Below are 20,987 nucleotides of genomic sequence, written 5' to 3' on the forward strand. Positions count from 1 at the left end.
TAGATCTTAGAATTCCCACCCTTACACACAACCTTCGGTCCTTTATACATATTTTTCCCTTTGAATGCAAATTCCCATTTTTTCACTATGTCTTTAAGAAGATAAGAAATAGGAACAGGAGTAGACCATTCGGCCCCTCGTGCCTGCTCCGCCATTCAATAAGATCATGATTGATCTTCTTGTGCTTCGATTTCCACATTCCCATCTAACCCCGATAACCTTTGATTCCCTTGCCTAACATGAATCTATCTACCACTGCCTTAAAAATATTCAATGACTCCGCCTCCACCACCTTCAGTTGCAGAGAATTCCAAGATTGCACAACCCTCAGAAAAATTTTCTCCTCATCTCTGTCCTGAAAGGACATCTCCTAATTTTAAAACAGTGCCCCGTAGTTCTGGACTCACCCACAAGAGGAAACATCCTTTCGACGTCCACCTTGTCAAGGCCATTCAATATCTTGTATGCTTCAATCAAATCACCCCTCACTCTTCTAACCTCCAGTGGAAAGAAGCCCAGTCTGTCCAACCCTTCCTCATAAGACAACCCACTCATTCTGGGTATCAATCTAGAAAACCTTCTTTGAACCGCCTCCAATGTACTTACATCCTTCCTCAAATAAGGAGACCAAAACTGCACACAGTATTCGAGGTGTGGTCTCACCATTGCCCTGTATAACTGAAGCACAACATCCTTACTCTTATGTTCAATCCCTCTTGTAATAAAGGATAGCATTCCATTTGCCTTCTTAATTACTTGCTGTACCTGCATACTAACTTTTTGTGACTCATGTACTAGAACACCTAGATCCCTCTGCACCTCAGAATTATGCAGCTGTTCTCCATTTAAGTTATACACTGCTTTTTTGTTCTTCCTGCCAAAGTGAACAACTTCACATTTTCCCACATTAAGCTCCATTTTCCAGATCTTTGCCCATTCAATCAACCTATCTATATCCACCTGCAACCTCCTCATGTCCTCTTCACAACATACTTTCCTACCTATGTGTCATCTGCAAATTTAGCTGCCATGTCTTCGCTCCCTGATCTAAGTCATTGATGTAAATCGTAAAAAGTTGAGGTCCCAGTACAGACCCCTGAGAGACTCCACTCATCACATCCTGACAATCAGAAAAAGACCCATTTATGCATACTCTCTGCTTTCTGCCAACCAGCAGACTTGCCATCCTGCAGCTCCATTAATTTGCTCAGTACCATTTCCCTAGTGATTTCAATTTCACCAAGTTCCTTTCTCCCGTTCACCTCCTGATTTGCAGCCATTACTGGAATGTTTTTTGTATACTCTATAGTGAACACAGAAGCAAAATATTTGTTCATTTCTTCCACCATTTCCTTATTATCTACTACTAACTCCCCACTGTCACTCTCTAGAGGACCAGCCCTCACTTTACTTACTCTTTTACTTTTTAAATACCTGTAGAAACTCTTGCTATCCATTTTTACATTTATAGCTAGCTTCCTCGCATGCTCTAATTTCTTTCTCCTGATTAACCTTTTAGTCATTCTCTGCTGTTCTTTATATTCTGTCCAATCACCTGTCCTGCCACTCATCTTTGTGGAGTTGTATGATCTTTCCTTAAGTTTGATGCTTTCCTTAACGTCTTTAGTTGGCCATGGATGGCTGGTCCTCCCTTTAGAATTTTTCTTTGTTGTAGGAGTGTACTTATTCTGAATATTCTGAAATATCCTGTAAATGTCTGCCACTGCTTCTCTATTCATCTATCCTCTAGCCTAGTTTCCCAGTTCACTTCAGCTAGTTCAGCTTTCATCCCCACATAGTTGCCCTTATTTAAGTTTAAGGTATGAGCCTTAGACCCACTCTTTCAAACTGGATGTAAAATTCAATCATACTGTGGTCACAGCTACCTAGGGGTGCCTTTACTCTGAGGTCATTAATTAATCCTGTCACATTACACAATACCAAGTCTAATATAACCTGCACTCTGGTTGGTTCCAGAACATGATACTCTAAGAAACTATCTCGAAAGCATTCTCAGAACTCCCCATCCAGGCTACTACTGCCAATCTGATTTTTTTCAGTTTACGTATAGATTAAAATCACCCATGATTATTGCTGTCCCTTTATCACAAGCACACAATATTTTCTCTTGAATACTTTGTCCTACACTGTGGCTACTGTTTGGGGGCCTGTAGACCACTCCCACTAATGACTTATTTCCTCTACTATTCCTCATCTCCACCCAAACTGATTCTACATCCTGATCTCCTGAACCAAGGTCATCTCTAACTACTGCACCAATGCCCTCTTTGATTAACAGTGCTACCCCTCCACTTTTACCTAGCTTCCTATTCTTCTTGAATGGCACGTACCCTTCAATATTAAGGACCCAGTCTTTGTCGTCCAACAGCTACAAATCCGTAATTGCTATCAGGTCATGTTTATTTACTTCAATGTGGGCCATCAATTCATTTACCTTGTTGTGAATGCCACGTGCATTCAGATAGAGAGCCTTCAGTTTTGTCTTTTTGTTACCTTTGTAACGTCTAGTCTTGACTGCTGATGTATTCTTAGGTTTTTTTCTCTCTGTCCCTTCCTGCCATTCTCTGCCTCTTATTTCTCATATTACTATTTTGCTCTCCTGTCTTGTCTCTACACCTTGAATTGCTAGCTCTACCCAAGCTTGATCCCTCACCCCTCTTGTTTAGTTTGGACTTTACATCTCTGATAATAAATATCAATCAGTACCAATTTTACCAGTAATCTTTGGAAAACATAAACGCACTGTTTCTTAACTTCTGCTGGTTAGGTGTAATATTTCACTCCCTCTTTTGAATTCAAGCTAGTCTAATTTATTTAACAATGCAAATGTCCTTTTACACCTTGCATTCTAAACTTCCCCCATGTTTACCTATTTAACATTTCAAACCTAGCTTATCTTCTAGTATATCAAAGCCTTCAGACCAGCTGCCTTCAATCACACACATGCCCAGGCACATACACCATTATTTTACAATAAATTACAATAACATTATTATATCTTCCTGACAAGTGCAATGAACACAGTTATATATATTCTAAACCAAACTACTTAATTCAGATTTTCTCCTATACACCTACATCTCCCCAAAAGCTCAAAAAAGCTCAAGTCAGATACTTAGCAGAATTGGAAAATTAAGCATTTGGTCTGAGTACTGTTTCAAAGCTTCAAATAAGGGTTGAGATTTCTTGGGCCTTCTGCTTATTTCTGGACAGGTTGTCCCTTCACCTCTTCTCCAACAGTCCCACGGTCGTAGACTCGCAGTTCAACACAGGCGTTGCTAGTCTTAAGTCTAGCCACCTCGGATCAGAACTCTTATGTTCTTTAACTCTGGAGTCATGCATCTAGTAACTCACTCTCTCTTCTCAGCTTGGATATCCCAGAAGTCCAACTATTAGTGGATGCCTTCAGTTAAAACATGGTTTAAATCCTTTTAGCCAGCACATAGAATTTCAACTCGATTCGGCTTTAAAGAAACGTCCCCTGCAGCCAGCTTACTCGAAACTAAACTGCTTGAAAACAGAACCACCCACAGGAATCTACTGCCCCTTGTAATTAACTTCTTGTTTATCGTTTTTTAACTACTGTTTATCTCCCTGGCAGCTTGGCCATATGGTCAGTTACTGAAAGCAAGTTGCTCTTTAAAAGAACTCGTCTTCCAGAGAAACCTAGTTCTTAAAGGTCCATCACCCAGCATTATCAATATCCAAAAGCACATGGGTCAGAACACATCCTCAAATAATATCTTTGTTGAGAATTATGAAATATCTGCTTAAACGTCTGCCCCGTTTCTCTACCTACAATGCCAAGAGTCTGTTTTCACATGTTTACACGAGCCCCTTCCTGACTTCTTTTTAAAGTTGAAGAGCAGTCCGCCCTTTCTACCCTGTTCTCATTCTCTTTTGAGCTTATTTCTCCTTCACTTTCTGCCCTTTCATTAATAACCTATTTCCCATTGTTCTCCCACTTTCTGTCCTTTCTGGACCTCTGGACATTATTAGGAAAGGGTTTTCTTTGGTTGCAGGATGTGTGTGTAAGCTTACAGGCGTCTGCTACTTTAGCAGTGTTTCTTACCCTTGTAACGCTGTTTCTCAATATGGGATCTGCTGTTAACTGGGATACTGTTTCTAAATTCTTCTGATAGAATTATCTCCCATAGGTTGTTGTAAGAGGGATCTAATTTTAGAGATCTTACCCAGAGATCAAAAGCGATGTAATTCTTTCTTTCAAATTTACTGTAGATCGGTGCAGGACATTTTTCGGAGTTTCTAAATTTCTGATGGTATGCCTTGGTTACTAACTCATATGCGTTTAAAGTGCAAGTTCTCTATTGTTCATGGTCTAGAGAACTTTCTTCTGACAAGATGGAAGAAGCTTCGCAAGCACTTCAAATTTATTCACCCTTCAAAAGTAGAGTCCAAGACTCTTTGGCCATTTTAACCTCTTAGCAATTTTCTCAAGCAAAATAAAGTAGGATTCAATTTCCTCTTCATTAAATTTCAGCATTAATCCAGAAAATCAAATCTTTGCTCTGAATCTGAATCAGTATCCAAATTTTTAGGGGAACCCACATTATCCAATTTAAGTTTTGCCTTTTCCAGTTCAAACGGCCTGATCTCTCTTTCCCACTGAATTTGCATTTCTCACTCCTCTTTTTGCATTTCCCTTTCCCATTCTCATTCCCTTACTTCTTTCTGCTCTTTTCCCCTTCGTATTTCTCTCTGCTCTTATTGCATTTGGAACTCTAATTCCATTTTTCCCATGGAAATTTCCTTATCCATTTGGATTCTATATAACACTATTCTGTTTTTGCATCAATGCATGTTTCCTTTGTCTTCAATTCTACATCAAAATGATGAGCTAGCTTTCGGGTTATTTCAGCCTTTCTTGCTTTAGGTTTTACTTCTACATTTTCCTACTTGACTACAGCTCTTTGGTCCTCAATATGTAATGATTTTAGTGCATACCTCATCCTGTTCTACAAGTTTTTAGCATTGAATGTGGCCATCTTAAACACTTAGCACAGTAGTACAAGAAAGCCTGTTGATTGATTTTTCCTTTTGCTTTTTCAGTTCCAGTCACCAATTTTACCTCCCGCTTCCAATTTAATTATTGTCCAATAATTTCAATCCAGGACTCGAGCCTCCAATCTGGTATGGACAGGAAGAAAGATGTGGCAAAGGAGGTTGGAATTTCCTGGCTTTTTCAGTCAAAATTGCGGTCGAGCTTCAGTAGTGAAGGTTATAATCCTGCAGCTAAAACAAATTAGCCCTTCTTCACAGCCTGAAATGACTTTCTTTTCAAGGTAAGGGTCTTTCCTTTTTTTGGGTGAGATCACTCCCTCTGAGGTGTTGGTCCCAGACTGACCACTGGCCTGCCATTATGGATTAATAAGGCATTTCCTATCACAAGCCAGTTTCTGTCATGTGACAACTGAATCAATGTTTTCCATTGTCCACACAATGGGTTGATGGCTAAGCAGTTTGTCACACAATGGAAGATGTTTGCTATCTCATCAACATTCCAGCTATGATTGACCTCCAAAAATAACTTTGTTTGAAATTCCATCTTTATGGGGCCAGCAAGTCTGGCAGTCCCTGTCATTTTAAATCTCTTCCATTGAAATGATGAGGGGTAGTCAATCAGCTCCTGGCAAGGCCATTAGCATTTTAAGCAACTTTCCACAGATATGTTCAGGCATGTCTGTCACTGTCTGTACATAAACCACAAAAGTCACCTGACTACCCGAGCATCTATTTTGTTAAATTGCCCATTTCATGCTGCTTTTAAAAAAAACACACAAACTGTCCATCTTTGTAATAAGTTTTACGGACATGTGACGCAACCGTGACAAGAGCTACTGCTTACATTCAGACAGGCAACAGTATTTGGTATGCACGAGGCATGGGGGCCGTGGCTGCAGTGCCTCTGGGTCTGCAATGTCTTCAGCAACAGAACAAAGGCTGCAGAGAAGGAAGCTCTGCGAAGAGAGAGGAGGAAGAGGAAAGCTCTCCCCAGAAGGCCCCAATTATCACAGGATTTTGGAGAACACTTTCCCTACCTCCAATTGACCCAGAAGCAATGCCTGAGTCAACTTGGCTTCGACAAGGGGGTGGTGACAGAAATGTGCCACCTCCTTCATTTCCGGCAATGCACACATCCCATGAATGAATAAAAATAGATTTCTTCCTGAAAATGGGCTTTAACGCATTTGCCCACCTGGAATTGACTTCTCAAACATAATGCAGAATCTGGTGATAATGTTAAATTTATATACAACCTTGGTTAGACCACAACTGGTGTACTGTTCACAGTTCTGTTCTTTTTACTACAAAAGGATATTAAAGCATTAGAACATGCAGAAAAGATTTACAAGGTTTTTTTTTACCAAAAATGACAGGGTGGAACTACCAGGGTAGTCAGGGTTCTATTCTCTGGAAGACTTCCTGGAAAGAGGAGGAGGCCAGAATTCTTTAAATTATGAAGGGCTGCGATATATTGTTTCTACTTGTGGGTGAATCCAGTACAATGGGACATAAATATACTAACTGATCAAATAAAGAATTTAGAACTATTTTCTGTACACAGAGTGGAGAGAATGTGGAATTAACTACCAAAGTGGAGTGGTTGAAGCGTATAGCGCTGTCACATTTGAAAGAAGATTTAAAGCATACCTAAGGGAATAGAGCGATTTGGGGGAAGGTGGGAGGAGGCAATTAGAATGGGAAGAAGCTCATGGGAAGGATAACAGCAGCATAAACATTTGTGCTGAAAGGCCTATTCTGCAATGTACATTGAACATAATTTAAGGTAATTCTCCTCTGTTGTCCAGTTCCCTGGAATAGTTTTTGTGCTGTTCCACCCAACTCAATAGCTTCCCAACAGTAGTATCATCTAGGAAGTTCTCCAAGAATCTATCCCCAGCCCCTTCCCCTTTATAACTTAATGTTGTCTCTCAGTAACATCTGCATGGCACAGAGTCAGCTTCTGTATAGATGCTCAGGACACCCAACTGTATTTGCCCAACACTTCTCTTAACCTCACAAATACTTGTGTGCTGTCAGAAGGCCTGTCCATTGTCAACAGGAATAAATCACATCTTCCTCCATCATGGACACCAAAACATTCATTTGGCCAAATAGGAAGGATGCATTGCTGGATCTGGTGCTGGGGAGTGAGGGCCAAGTGGACCAAATGTCTGTGGGGGTACATTTGGGCAAGAGTGATCATCGTAGCATAAGGTTTACATTAAGAATGGAGAAGGGCCAGAAACAATCTAAAGTAGAAATTCTAAATTAAAAAAGGGCTAATTTCAATGAAATGAGTGGGAATCTAGCCAGGATAAAACGGAATTAAAGCCTGATAGTAAACACTGCAAAGGAACAATGGGTGATATATTTGGAGGAGATGTTTTATTTAGGTAGAGGCTAGGTACATTCCAACAAGGGTGAGAGGTAGGGGAAGCAAAGCCAGGCTCACTGAATTTGATAAAATAAAGAAGAGGGTGCATGATGTATGTCAGGCTTCGAGCGAGGACTAGGCCAAAAACAATAAATTGAGAAGGGAAGTGAAGAGAGAAATAAGACTGACAAAGAGAGAATATTAAAATAGGACGGCTGTTCATATAAAAGGGAACCCAAAAATATTCTACTGGCATTTAAATAGTAAATGGTTAGTAGGAGGAGGGGTGGATCCTATTAGGGACAAAGAGGGTGATATATACTCAGAGACATAGGTCAAGTCTAGAATAAATAATGAGTACTTTGTATCAGTGTTCACTAAGAAGAAGGATGTTGATAAAATTTCTGTAGCAGCAGAGATGGTAGAGGTAATGGATGGGATTAAAATTCATAAAATGGCTGTCTATGCTTAATGTAGATAAGTGACCAGGTCCGAATGGCTTGCATTCCAAGTTGCTAATGGAAGTGGGGGTGGAGATAGTGGAAGATCTTCCAATCTTTCTTTAATACAGGGCAGGTGCCAGAGGATTGGCAAGTGGCAAATGCACCCTTATTCAAAAAACGTTGTAAGGACATTCCTAACGACAGGACAGTCAGTTTACCATCAGTGGTAGGTTAGATTTTACAAAAAATAATCAGGGAAAAAAATCTACAGGCACTTGGAGAGGTTTGTGTTAATTAAGGAGAGCCAGCACGGAATTGTGAAAGGCAGCTCATGCTTGACTAATCTAATTAACGTTTTTGAGAGACAAGAATGTTGATGAAGGGAATGCAATGGAAATTGTCTATATGGATTTAAGAAAGCGTTTGACAAAGTAGCACATAAAAGACTGGTTAACTAAATGGGGACTCACGGAATAGGTGGGTCAGTGTCAGTTTAGATAAAGAATTGTCCTAAGGAGAGAAAACAGTGACTCACGATAAATGGTTGTTTTTCAGACTGGAGGATGGTAGACTGGGGTTTCCAAGGGTCCACTCCATTATAAAAGTGACTTGGACATTTGAATACAGAATAAAATTTCAAAATTTGATGATGATACCAAACTTGGAGGTGTGGCAAACAGTGAGGATGATACCAGTTGACTGCACCAGATCATAGATAGGCTAGCAGAATGGGAAGACAAATGACAGATAGAATTTAATGCAGAGAAGTGTGAGGTGATGCATTTTGTCAGAAAGGTTAGGGAGAGACAATATAGATTTACTGGCACTGTTTTAAAGAGTGTGCAGGGACAGAGGGACCTGAGGGTTCGTGTGTGAAGGAGCCATAACTTATTGAGAGAGTAATGAGCTAGGGTTTTTTTTTTATGCGTTCATGGGATGTGGACACTGCTGGCTAGACCAGCATTTATTGCTCATCCCTAATTGCACTTGAGAAGGTGGTGGTGTGCTGCCCACTTGAACCGCTGCAGTCCATGTGGTGTAGGTACACCCAGAGTGCTGTTAGGGAGGAGTTCCAGGATTTTGACCCAGTGACAGTGAAGGAACGGTGATATAGTTCCAAGTCAGGATGATGAGTGACTTGGAGGGAAACTTCCAGGTAGTGGTGTTCCCTTGTGCCTGCTGCCCTTGTTCTTCTAGATGCTACTGGTCGTGGGTTTGGAAGGTGCTGTCTAAGAAGGCTTGGTGAGTTCCTGCAGTGCAACTTGTAGACGGCACACACTGCTGCCATTGTGTGTCGGTGGTGAGGAGGGAGTGAATGTTTGTGGATGGAGTGCCAATCAAGTGGGCTGCTTTGTCCTGGATGGTGTCAAGCTTCTTGAGTGTTGTTGGAGCTGCACTCATCCAGATATTGGGCGTAAAAGCTGGGAAGTTATGCTAAGTCTTTATGAAGCTGTTAGCCCACAACTAGGGCTGAATTTTCAGCTTGGCGGGCGGGCCCGGGAGCAGCCGAGAAACAGGCCCCTGACCCCATCGTCCCACAACCGCGATTTCACGCTGACTGGCCAATTAAGGCCCGCCCAGCTTGAAATGCGGCTTCCCAATGGTTGAGAAGGGCCGGGCAGGGGCCTGTCGGCCGCCGGGTCCAATGGCGGCCCAGTGGCCAATTTGAAAATGGCACAGGCGGCCCCTTGAAGGCTGCTGGTGAAGAAGCATATAGTCTGCATTGTGGAAATGGTATTTATGGACTCGACAGTGGCTGAAGATGCCAGGCGGGAGAGCAGCTCGGGTGGGCACTTGGCCCCCCGCTTTTCAGACGAATGCTCACCATACTCCTAGAAGAGATGGCTGCCAGGAGGGACACCCTTGTTCCAAGTGATGGAAGGAAGAGGCCACCACACCTGACAAGGAAAGCCTGGGAGGAGGTGGCAGCCCAGGTCAGCAGCCATGACATTGTGCAGCACACAGGGGTGCAGTGCCGCAAGAGGTTCAATGACCTGCTGCACCCAGGAAGGGTGAGCACCGTGTTGGCATGGATCATTGTGGTGAAGTGTTAGGGCTGGCCGTTCCGCCCCATGGAGCTCAGGGGTGTTGAGAGTCTGAGTGCCAACTGTCAATGACGTCGGAGCTGGCCAAGAGGCTGAGCCCTGACAGTTTGGACTGATTGCCTTGCGGCTTGAGGGCCAGACTTGGATGTGCCCTGCAAGGAGTTCCTCAGGTGGGGTCAGCCAGGCTGCAATGGCGCTGCAGGTAGAGAGTGCATTAATCAATGCTCCTCTGTCCTTTCAGAAGAAGACAAGCTATAACCAATTGGAGAGATCACGGACAAGCGGAGGCCCGCCCAAGCTACTGCTGCTGACCAGGTTCGAGCAGGGCACCCTGGAGCTGGAGAACCAGCACACTGCCCATGCAACCAGTCATGGAGAGGTAGGGGTGTCAGACGAAGCTAAGAGCACAGTGCACAGAGTTGAGGGTTTCGGATTGTGCAACCATTCTTGTGTAATCTCTTATTTGATGGGAGCTTCAAACCTGGAGTCGCCATTGATCATTGAAAGACAATGGCACCATGATGCAGATCTCAATTGGCATGCACAGTGACAGAATGATGACTTTAACTAATGGCATGTCCTTGTTCTTCCTTAGATTCGCCAGCACATACTCATTCTCAGGACCTAGAAGGGCCACCCCTGATGCCAGAGGACCGCCGGGCTTCACCTGTACCTGTGTCTTTCCTGCACTCTGTGCCAGGCACCAGTGCAGATACCAGAACATCAATGGGCATTAGATAATTGGCTATATTGTTCGTGCACATTGGTGAGGGCACTTCACATTCGCTTGAGGTGCAGATGGAGGCAGAGAGTGCCCAAGGCACCGGCAGTCAGAGAGAGGACTGCTGGAGACTAGGATGATGCTAGGTCGAAGGCAGATGAGCCTCTGGAGTCACCCACTAGGCGGCATATGCTGGACATCCAGCGGGATGTGTGGGAGGATCTGGCGCAGATCCATGAGAGTATGCGTGCCATGGTCTTTGTTGTGGAGGAGTCCATGCGGAGCATAAACACTGCGTTGACCCTCATGGCCGAGCACACTGTCTCTTCCATTGAAACAGTGGCGACTCTCATGGAGAGGCAGCACCAGGGACAGAATCAGGGGTTTCTGGGGCTGCATTTGGACCAGCAAGCCCACACACAGGCAATGACCCCAGGTGGTCAGTGCCAATGTGGGAGATGATGAGGCATCCAGTATCCCAGCGAGGTGCCCGTCCATCAATGGCGAGCAGGGAGGTCCAGAGCGACCTCACATTTGCGCACAAATTGCTTCTCATCTCTGTCAGCTCCTCTCAGGGCACTGCAGATGATGGCAGCAGCTCCTCCGCCCCTCTGCCAGTGACTGTGGCATCTGATGAGGTTGTGATGACTGGGGAAATGCCAGCCGTGGCACTGGCCGCTCCCTCCCAGGTGGGGCCAGCACAGGCTCCACTAGCCAGAGGACGACCGCCAAGGTCATCAAGGCCAACAACACACCTGAGTCAGCAGGCTGCCTCCAATGCCGCTGCCAGCGAGGGTGGGGGAGCACCAAGATGCAGCACTTGCAAACGTAAGTTTAAGGCACCATGAGCACAAGAGAGACTGTTCACAGTGATCTTATGTTCAGTTATGTTTGGTTTATTTGTCTACTGGTGTGGACATCAACATCAGTAATGGTCATGTCAGTGTGATTTGAATGTGACAATAACATTAAATTTGCTTTTGTTGTGACGGCCTGAGTATGCTTTACCTTTTATTTTTGGTGCAGGGTACACCAGTGTGTAATGCTGGATGTGACTGGCTCTAAACTTTGTTGCACAGGCACTGAATGCACTTTGGGTTCACATGATAGGGGCATTTCAGACATCCGGGATGGAGGTGGCAGTCCTGGCATGAGGTGGGAGCAGATCTTTGGCAGCCTAACTGAAGGAGCATAGATCATGGCATCCCTGCCTCCCTGAAGGATACAGAGGTCTGCCTCCACGCCCTCAGCGTTCTCCTCACTGTGCTCATCTTCTAACTCACTACTGGATTCATCCTCTGTGACCTGTGCAGTTGCGTCAAGATCCTCTTTCTCTAATGGGTTCCCCCTTGCCGGAGCCAGATTGTGGAGAGTGCAGCATGTAACCACTATCAGTGACACCCGCTCTGGGGGTATTGTAGTACTCCCCCTGAATGGTCCAGGCATTGGAAGCGCATCTTCAGAAGACCTATGGTCCTCTCTATCACTGCCCTTGTGGAGGCATGACTCCTATTATAATGCTGCTCTTGGGTGGCAGAGAGGTGTCATAAGCCACCTTTTCAACAGATAGCCCTTGTCACCCAGCAGCCATCCATCCAGTCAAGCTGGAGCACTGAAGAACCTTGACACCTGGGAGTGTCTGAGGATGTAAGCGTCATGGGAGCTGCTTGGGTACCTTGCACAGACTTGCAGAATCTGTGTTGTGTGGTCACAAACTATCTGCACGTTGATGGAGTGGAATCCCTTCCTGTTGACAAAGGCACCCGGCTGACCCGCTGGCACCTTGATGGCCACGTGTGTGCAGTCAATTGTACCTTAGATGCGGGGGAACCCAGCAGTTGCTGCAAACCCTCTGGCTCGTTTAGCCTGGCTGGCCTAGTCTCTATGGAAATGAATAAATGTCATAACCTGTCTGAACAGAGCTTCTGTCACCAGCTTGATGTAACTGTGGACAGCTTATTGGGATACTCGGCACAGATACCCCACTGATCCCTGGAAAGAGCTGGAGGTATAGAAGTTGAGGGCCACTGTGGCCTTCAGAGCCACTGGCATAGGGTGTCCACCCACACAGTCGGAGGTGATCTCAGGCCCAATCATCTGAAAATGGAAGTCACAGTCTCCCTGGAGAGGCGGAGCCTCCTTCGGCATTGCACCTTGGACATGTTGAGGTAGCTGCATCGCCGCCTGTAACCCCTGGTAGCAGGATAGTGGCGTCTTCTTTGGCCCCTTCTGCCTTGGACTACCTGTGCCTCTCCTCCCACAGGTTGTTCCCCTGGAAGCTGCATAGGGACACCTGGCCTCCTCTCCCTTCTGCCCCTCTCTTCCTCCGCAGGGGAGGTGCCACCAGCAGAGACCACAATCGCCAAAACCAGGGTAAAAGAGGGCTGTCTGATACCTGGAAGGGTCCACATGGTCAAAACCCTTTGGGGGCCTTGGAGACACCAATGAGTGTCTGGAAACATGCAGCCTGGAAATGCTAACAATGAAGCCCTGAACATAGATGAAGCTGCCAAGCACCAATAAGCAACCAGCAGCAAATTATCAAAATTCCTCACTACTCACAATGGCAATTCTGCAGATGATTTTTATCCCGCCCTTGGTTGAGGTTTTGAAAAATGTCGACTGCCCACCTGCCCGTTTTGCTCGTGTGATGAGTGCGAAATCGCATGGGCAACGTGAAATCTTGGTCAATTGGCTTTTTAATGGCCTTAAGTGGCCTTTTAATTGATGTCGAACGAAATATCGCGCGAGTGCGGGATGATGTTGGGACGCTCGCCTGACGTCATCTCAAGCGACATCGCGCCTGCCTGATCAGCGTAAAATTCAGCCCCTAGAGTATTGTGTCCAGTTCTGGTCACCATTCACAAGAACACAAGAAACAGGAGCAGGAGACTGCTCTGCCATTTGATAGGTCATGGCTGATCTGATTGTGGCCTCAACTCCACTTTCCTGTCTGTTCCACCATAACCTTTGATCCCTTGTCAATCAACATATTCAATGATTCAGCCTCCACTGCTCTCTGGGAAAGAGAATTTCACAGACTAACAACCTCTGAGAGACAAAATTTCTCCTCATCTCAGTCCTAAATGGGGGACCCCTAATTTTTAAACTGTGTCTCATCGTTCTAGACTCTCCCACAAGGAAAAGCATCCTCTCAGCATCAACCCGGTCCAGTCCCCTCAGGATTTTATATGTTTCACTTAGATCATCTCTCATTCTTCTAAACTCCAATGGGCATAGGCCCAACCTTCTCAACCTTTCCTCATAAGCTAACCCCTTCATCCTAGGAATCAGTCAAATGAACCTTCGCTGAACTGCTTCTAATGCAATCATATTATTGCTTAAGTAGGGAGACTAAAACTGTACCCAGTACTCCAGATATGATCTCACTAAGGCCCTGTATATCTGTAGCCACACTTCCCTACGTATATACTTGATTTTCTTTACAATAAATACCAACATTCCATTTGCTCTCTGAAGCGTGCTGTGCCTGTGTACTAACTTTTTGCATTCATCTACCAGGATACCCAGATTCCTTTGCACCGTAAAGTTCTGTAATCTCTCAACATTTAAATAATATACTGCTTTCCCATTCTTCCTGCCAAAGTGGACAAGTTCCCATTTTCCCACATTATACACTATCAGCAAAATTTTTGCCCACTCACTTTGTTGGCTCTATCTCCTCTTGACAATTTATTTTCCTACCTATCTTTGTGTCATCAGCAAATTTAGCTACCATTCATTTGGTCTCTTCATCCAAGTCATTAATATAGATTGTAAATAGCCCCAGAACTGATCTCTGTAGCACTCCACTAGTTACAGCTGACATCTCCTTACTTTCCATTATTAATTCCCCAGACTCACTTTCTATAGGACCAATGCTCACTTTGTTAACTCTTTTCTTATTTAAATATCTATAGAAACTCTTACTATTGATCTTTATATTTCTAGCTGGCTTTCTCTTGTACTCTAATTTTTCCCTCCTTATTAATCTTTTTGTCATTCTTTGGTGCTCTTTATATTCTGTCTAATCTTCTGACCTGCCACCCGTCTTTGTGCAATTATATGCTTTTTCTTTAAGTTTGATACTGTCTCTAACTTTTTTAGTTAACCACAGATGGTGGGTCCTCCCCTTGGAATTTTTCTTTTTCATTGGACTTAGATGAAGGGACTGAAGGAATGGTTGCTAAATTTGCCGATGACACAAAGCTAGGTAAGAAAATGAGTTGTGAAGAGGGCATAAAGAGGCTACAAAGGGACATAGATAGGTTAAGCGAGTAGGCAAAGATCTGGCAAATGGAGTATAACATAGGTAAATGTGAAATTGTCCATTTGGCAGGAAGAATAAAAAAGCATATTATCTAAATGGAGAGAGATTGCAAAGTTCTGAGATTCAGAGCGATCTAGTGCATGAATCACAAAAGGCTAGCAAGCAGGTACAGCAAGTAATTAGGAAAGCTAACAGAATGTTATTGTTTATTGCAAGGGAACTTGAATACAAAAGTAGGGAGGTTATACTTTAGTTGTACAGGGCACTGGTGAGACCACATCTGTAGTACTGTGTACAGTATTGGTCTCCTTGTGCAAGGAAGGATGTAAATGCGTTCGAAGCAGTTCAGAGAAGGTTTACTAGGCTAATACCAGGAATGGGTGGGTTGTCTTATGAGGAAAGGCTGGACAGGCTAGGCTTGTATCCACTGGAGTTTAGAAGAGTAAGGGGCAACTTGATTGAAACCTTTAAGATTTTGAGAGATCATGACAGGGTGGATGTGGAGAGGATGTTTCCTCTTGTGGCAGAATCTAGAACTAGGGGTCACTGCTGAAAAATAATGGGTCACTCATTTAAGACAGAGGTGAGAATTTTTTCTCTCAGAGTCTTTGGAACTTTCTTCCTCAAAAGGCAGTGGAACCAGAATCTGAATATTTCTAAGACAGAGCTAGATAGATTCTTGATAAGCTAAGGAGTGAAAGGTTATTCTTTTAGGTGGAAATGTGAAGTTGAGGTTACAATCAGATCAGCCATGATCTTATTGAATGGTGCAGCAAGCACGAGGGGCCGAGTGATCCACTCTGGCTCCTAATTCGAATGTTCCTATGTATCTATCTTCCAATACGCTGAGAACTTTCCAGAGTCTATGGAACTTTGAAAGATCACATACAATGCACCTACTATCTCTATAGCCACATCTTTTATGACCTTACAATGCAGGTCATCAGACCAGTGGACTTGCCAACCTTTAATTCTAACAGTTTTCCCAGTATTTTCTCCCTAGCGATTGCAATTGTGATTGATTTGAGTTCCTCTTCCCCTTTTACCTCTTGATTTTCAAGTACTCTTCCGATTTTTTTGTGTCTTCTACAGTGAAGAGACACAAAACACCCATTCAACACTTGTGTAATTTCCTTCCCATTATTCATTATCCCATCATTCCCATTATTAATTCCCCAGTCTCACTCTCTGAGGGACCAATAATGAATTTAGCTACTCTTTTCCTTTTTAATTACTTGTAGAAACTCTGACTATCAGTGTTTATGTTTTTAGCTAACTTTCTCTCGGACTCTAATTTCTCACTGCTTATGATTTTTTTAGTCATTCTTTGGCTTGTTTCGAAAATCTGTCCAGCCTTCTGACCCTACCACTTAACTTTTCCAATTTAATACTATCCTTAACTTTGGAAATTATCTGTGGATGATGCATCTTTCTCATAGTCTTTCTTTTTTAATGGAATATATCTTTGTTCAGTGTTATGAAATATCTTCTTAAGTGTCTGCTACTGATTCTCTACTGTCTTACCTTTCAACCTATTTTCCCAGTCCACCTGAGTCAACTCTGTTTTCATACTCTTGTAAGTGACTTCATTTAAGTTTAAAACACTATTCTTAGACCCATTCTTCTCACCCTGAAACTGATTGTGAAATTCTACCATGTTATGGTCGCTGTTGTCTAGAGGACCCTTTACTATGAAGTAATTAATTAATCCTGTTTCATTGCACATTACCGGGTCTAAAATCGTCTCTTCCCTGGTTGGCATTAGAATGTATTGCTCTGAGAAATCATCCAGAATACATCCTATGAACTCATGTTCCAGGCTATCTTTGCCAATCTGATTTGTCCAATTTATATATAAAATTAAAATCACCCATGATTAATGCAGTATCTTTCTTACAAACCCCCAATGCTTCTGCCTGCATACTGTCCTACAGTGTAGTTGTTAGGGGGCCTCTAAACTACTCCCACAAGTGATTTTTTACTGTTGCTATTTCTTATCTAAATTGATTCCACTCCTTGATCTGCTGAACTAAGGTCACTATTGTACTAATGTCATCCTTAATTAACAGAGCTACCCCACCACCTTTTCCTAGCCTGCTGTCTTTCTGAAATGTCAAATATCCTTGACTAGTTAGGTCCCATCTTGGTCACCTTGCCACTCTGAAATGGCTATCAGGACTAATTTATCCTTTTTGTTACAAATGCTGCACACATTCAGATATTGAGCCTTTAATTTTGTCTTTTTACTGTTCTTCCAAACTCTGGCCTTATCTGTTGGTGCACTCTTAAGTTTGTACACTCTCTCCCTTCCTGCCACACTCTGGTTATCGTTACCCTGTTCTATTTCCCTGTCCTTTTTCTTTCATGCACCATATATCCCCTCATGTGATTCCTTCCCCCACTCTTTAGGAAGAATATGATGATTCTTGAACAGGTGCAAAGGAGATTTACCAGAACAATTCCAGGGCTGAGGGATTTTAGTTACACGGTTAGGGTGGAGAAGCTGGGGTTGTTCTCCTTGAAGCAAAAGAGATTGGCGGGAGATTTGATAAAAGTGTACAAGATTATACCATGTTCAGATAACATAGACAAATAAAAGCTGTTCCCATTAGCTGATGGCACAAGGGCTAGGCGAGGTTTTGAGCAGATGCTGGGTGGATGTGAAGAAGAACATTTTTGCCCAGTAAGTGGTAATGATCTGGAATTCCCTGCCTAGGAGGATGGTGGAAGTGGAGATGATGAATGACTTCAAAAGGGAATTCGATGGGCACTTAAGAAATATAAACTTGCAGGACTATGAGGATAGAGCAGGGAAATAAGACTGATTGGACTGCTCTAGAGAGAGCTGGCATGGACTTAATGGGCCAAATGGCCTCCTTCCAAATTGTAATGACTCTATATATCTATGATTTGTGGCCTCAGTATAAATATTGCTCTCTTTTCCATTGATTCTATCCTATTCCCTGGCTACTTGTTCAGTTTGAGCCAGACCATGTGAAACCTTGGTACCTTATTTAGTATAAATCTGAGTTTCAAATTCCGAGCCACGCAAGACCACTTGTTTTGTCACCTCTTGACTTGGCTTCTTCAATGTTCATGTACCTGCACAAAATTCAACTTGTTCAAATTTCCACTTCTTGCATTTTGCCCTGAGCTAAGGCTCATTAACCCATCATGCCTATCCTTGCTGACCTATATTGACTTCAAGACACCCAATCCATTAAATCCTCATGTCCATCTTCAACTCCCGCTGTGGCTCATCCAATCCTATCTCTGCAACCTCCACCAAACTTACTCCAATACCCTCTGACTCTGGCCTTTAGTGTGTGTCCCCTTTCTTCACTATGCTAATAGTGCCCAATGCCTTCATACACCTTGGGCCTACTATTGGAGCCCTTGCTAAATTCTTCAAACTCTTCTTTAAAAACATTTTTCAAAACCCATTTTTTAACAAAGATTTTATTTACTTCTTCTAATCTCTTGCCCCAAGGCTCAATGTCCAGCTTTCTTCCTCTCCACCATAAAGTACCTTCTGACATTTTCTACATTAAAGGTGATATTTAATTCAAGTTGCTATTATTATCAATTTTAAACTGCCCTTCTGAATCCTCAAATCTCACAGCAAACAAAATGTTCATAGATCAAAACCAGTGAAAATTTTGAAGGTTTCAACAGGTGCAACGGATTGCATGGTCTACCCCTACTCCTACCTCTTTTGTTCTTGTATTTCAATCAAAAGCCTTAGACGATGGCCCAGATCTTCTGATGAATGGGGTGTGCCTGCTGCTGACTGTGATTTAAATTGTTCACTTATGCTAAATTGCTCACTTAAATTGCTCACTTTGCACCTTCCAGTTCCGGCTGCAGTTTGAATCCAGCGAAGAACTGAGTTGAAAGGCCAAGTGACGAGTGTATTCCCACTGAAGCCATGTTCCCCCTTTTCATCTTGAACTGAAGACACACCCCTTAAGGTCTATCTTCAGTTCATTGACTTACACTGTTTTTAAATATACCCATCAAACTCCGAAACTGCACAGCCTCAACCCCCAACAATGCTCACCCTCATTGCACCCCCTGATGATGTTCATGCCCTCCCTCACTCCCAATAATGTTCACTCCCCCATCCCTGGCAATGTTCATCACTGTCATCTCCTGACAATGTTCACCCCCTGACATTGTTCATTCCCTCCTGCAACCCTTGAAAATGCTCACCTCTTCCCTCACCCCTCCCGACAATGATCACCCCCCTCACCTCCAATATTGTTCGCCTCCTCCCTCAAACACCGACAATGCTCACCTCCTCCTTCAGACCCAGCCTCGACAATTCTCACCCCCTCCCTCATCCCCCCAACACTCCGACAATGCTCACCCCTTTGCTGGGGATGGTGAACATGAACATTGTCTGGACAGGGAGTGAACAATGTCTGGATGGGAGGGTGAACATTCAGGTTTCCTCTTGGCGCAGACATCTTAGTTCAGGAATTAGCCTCATAATCCTTGCCAGACCTCCCTACAATAGTTCTTCACATTCCCTTGAATATGGAGATTAAAATTGAAAACAGCACTCCAGATGTGGTCACAACAAATCTGGAAACAATATTAAAACTTTATTCAATATTACAACTCTTGCTATATATATCCCAAGGGCAGAATTTTACGCCTAATAGGCAGGTGCGCGCATGACCCGATTGGGCATAAAATAGCGCGAGAAGACATCGGGTGAGCGATCTGACGTCATTCCGCATCTGTGCAATGTTCAGGTTGGTGGGCACGCACGGTAGTCGGAGCCACTCTTGCGATCAATTAAGAGGCCACTTCAGGTCATTAAAAACCCAACTTTATGTTGCTTGTGTGATTTCGCGCTTGTCACATGGGCAAAATGGGCAGACAGGAACTCACATTTTGCTAAACCTTATCCAAGGGTGGGATAGAAAGGGCATTGCCGTTGTGAGTAATGAGGTGTTTAGGAGACAGTTTGCTGCTGGTTGGTTATTTGAACTTGACAGCTTCATCTCTATTTTGAGCTTCATTCTTAGCATTTCTAGGCTTTATTTCAGGACACATTGGCGTCTCCAAGGCCCCTGGAGGATTTTGACTGTGTGGATCCTTCCAGGTATCAGACAGCCTTCTGTGACCCTGGTAATGGGGATTGTGGTCTCCACTGGTGGCAGAGAGCGAGAGAGCCAGGTGTCCCAATGCAGCTTCCAGGGGAGCAATCTGTGGGAGGAGAGGCGCAGGCACAAGGGGCACAGGGCCAGCAGGTAATCCAAGGTGGAAGGGTCCATAGAAGACACCACTATCCTGCTGCCAGGGTTTACTGGCGGCGATGCAGCTACCTCAATATGTCAGAGGTGAAACGCCGACGGAGGCTCCATCTCTCCAGGGAGACTGTGACCTCCATTTGTCAGATGATTGGGCCTGAGATCAGCTCCAACTGTGTGGGTGTAAACCCCATGCATGTGGCTCTGAAGGTCACAGTGGCCTTCAACTGCTAAGCCTCTGGCTCTTTCCAGGGGTCAGTGGTGAATCTTTGTGGAGTGTCCCAATCAGCTGTCCACAGTTGAGTCAAGCTGGTGACAGAGGCTCTGTTTAGGCAGGTAATGTCATTTATTCATTTCCATATGGGCGAGGCCAGCCAGGCTGAGCGTGCCAGGGGGTTTGCAGCAATTGCTGGGTTCCCTGCGTCCAGGGTGCAATCGACTGTACACGTGGCCGTCAAGGCACCAGCAGGTCAGCCGGGTGCCTTCGTCAACAGGAAGGGATTCCTCCACTCAATGAATGTCCAGATAGTGTGTGACCACAGGAATCAGATTCTGCAAGTCTATGCATGGTACCCTGGCAGCTCCCATTATGCTTATATCCTTAAACACTCCCAGGTGCCGAGGCTCCAGCCCAGCTGGATGGATGGCTGCTGGGTGACAAGGGCTATCTGTTGAAAAGGTGGCTTATGACGCCCCTTCACCACCCAAGAACAGGGACAGAGCAGCGCTATAATAGGAGTCATGCCTCCACAAGGGCTGTGATGGAAAGGACCATAGGTCTTCTGAAGATGCACTTTCGATGCCTGGACCATTCAGGGGGAGCACTA

The 20,987-nt window shown here is 44.1% G+C and overlaps 1 protein-coding gene and 1 long non-coding RNA gene across 5 annotated transcripts in view; one reads left to right on the forward strand and one right to left on the reverse strand.

The window, feature by feature from the left end:
- The window catches only part of LOC144686644 (uncharacterized), a 50,302-nt gene extending 44,979 nt beyond the window's left edge, over positions 1 to 5,323 (forward strand). Inside the window, exon 3 of the long non-coding RNA XR_013577967.1 lies at positions 5,092 to 5,323. This is a non-coding gene — a long non-coding RNA (uncharacterized LOC144686644). The remainder of the gene's footprint in view (positions 1 to 5,091) is intronic.
- metap1d (methionyl aminopeptidase type 1D (mitochondrial)) overlaps positions 1 to 20,987 on the reverse strand; it is a 173,561-nt gene that overhangs the window by 32,764 nt on the left and 119,810 nt on the right. The gene's annotated exons all lie outside the window — the stretch shown is intronic.

The sequence above is a fragment of the Cetorhinus maximus genome, chromosome 11 (assembly GCF_964194155.1).
Source record: "Cetorhinus maximus chromosome 11, sCetMax3.hap1.1, whole genome shotgun sequence".
Lineage (NCBI taxonomy): Eukaryota > Metazoa > Chordata > Chondrichthyes > Lamniformes > Cetorhinidae > Cetorhinus > Cetorhinus maximus.